The sequence below is a fragment of the Nanorana parkeri genome, unplaced genomic scaffold (genome assembly GCF_000935625.1).
Source record: "Nanorana parkeri isolate BGI_ZX_2015 unplaced genomic scaffold, ASM93562v1 scaffold2079, whole genome shotgun sequence".
NCBI classification, from domain to species: Eukaryota; Metazoa; Chordata; class Amphibia; order Anura; family Dicroglossidae; genus Nanorana; species Nanorana parkeri.
Window position 1 is genome coordinate 197,527 of NW_017308347.1, and position 526 is coordinate 198,052.

General features: G+C 49.6%; 1 protein-coding gene across 1 annotated transcript in view; it reads right to left on the reverse strand.

The window, feature by feature from the left end:
* Nucleotides 1–526, reverse strand: part of CAMTA2 (calmodulin binding transcription activator 2) — an 87,849-nt gene that overhangs the window by 86,217 nt on the left and 1,106 nt on the right. The gene's annotated exons all lie outside the window — the stretch shown is intronic.

The following is a 526-nucleotide window of genomic DNA, read 5'->3' on the forward strand; positions in this document are numbered from 1 at the left end:
ATAGCAATGAAGTCTCAGGATGGAGAGCGGGGAGCAGAGCGAGGAACGTTCATTCCCTGACCTGCTCTGTGATGGACGAGGCATGGAGCGCTCTCAGGAGGTCACATGACATGACGCGGGAGAGACATCGGGAGTCTGACAGACCTCAGACGTCTCCATAAAGAGAACCCGTCACCTCCAAACACCATCACATAGGGAACTTGTCAGCCCGTTACAGGGATCCCTATTATTCAGAGAGATTGTTAGAGAGGACAGCTGGGCTGATGACGATTATATGAAGAGGAGGATGAGCATGATGATGATAAGGAGGAGGATGGACACATGGCAGTAGATGAATATGGGATAATGATAGTAAAGAGGACCTGTCTGTAGATGATAATGGTGGTGAGATGGACGGGGAGGAGGATGACCCATACACAGCTATACAGAACATTCATAAAGAGGACCTGTCCCCCCTATACACAGTGTACACAGGTAAACAATGGAGGGAAAAGGGTGTATACAGATTGGGGGGGGGGGGGAAAAA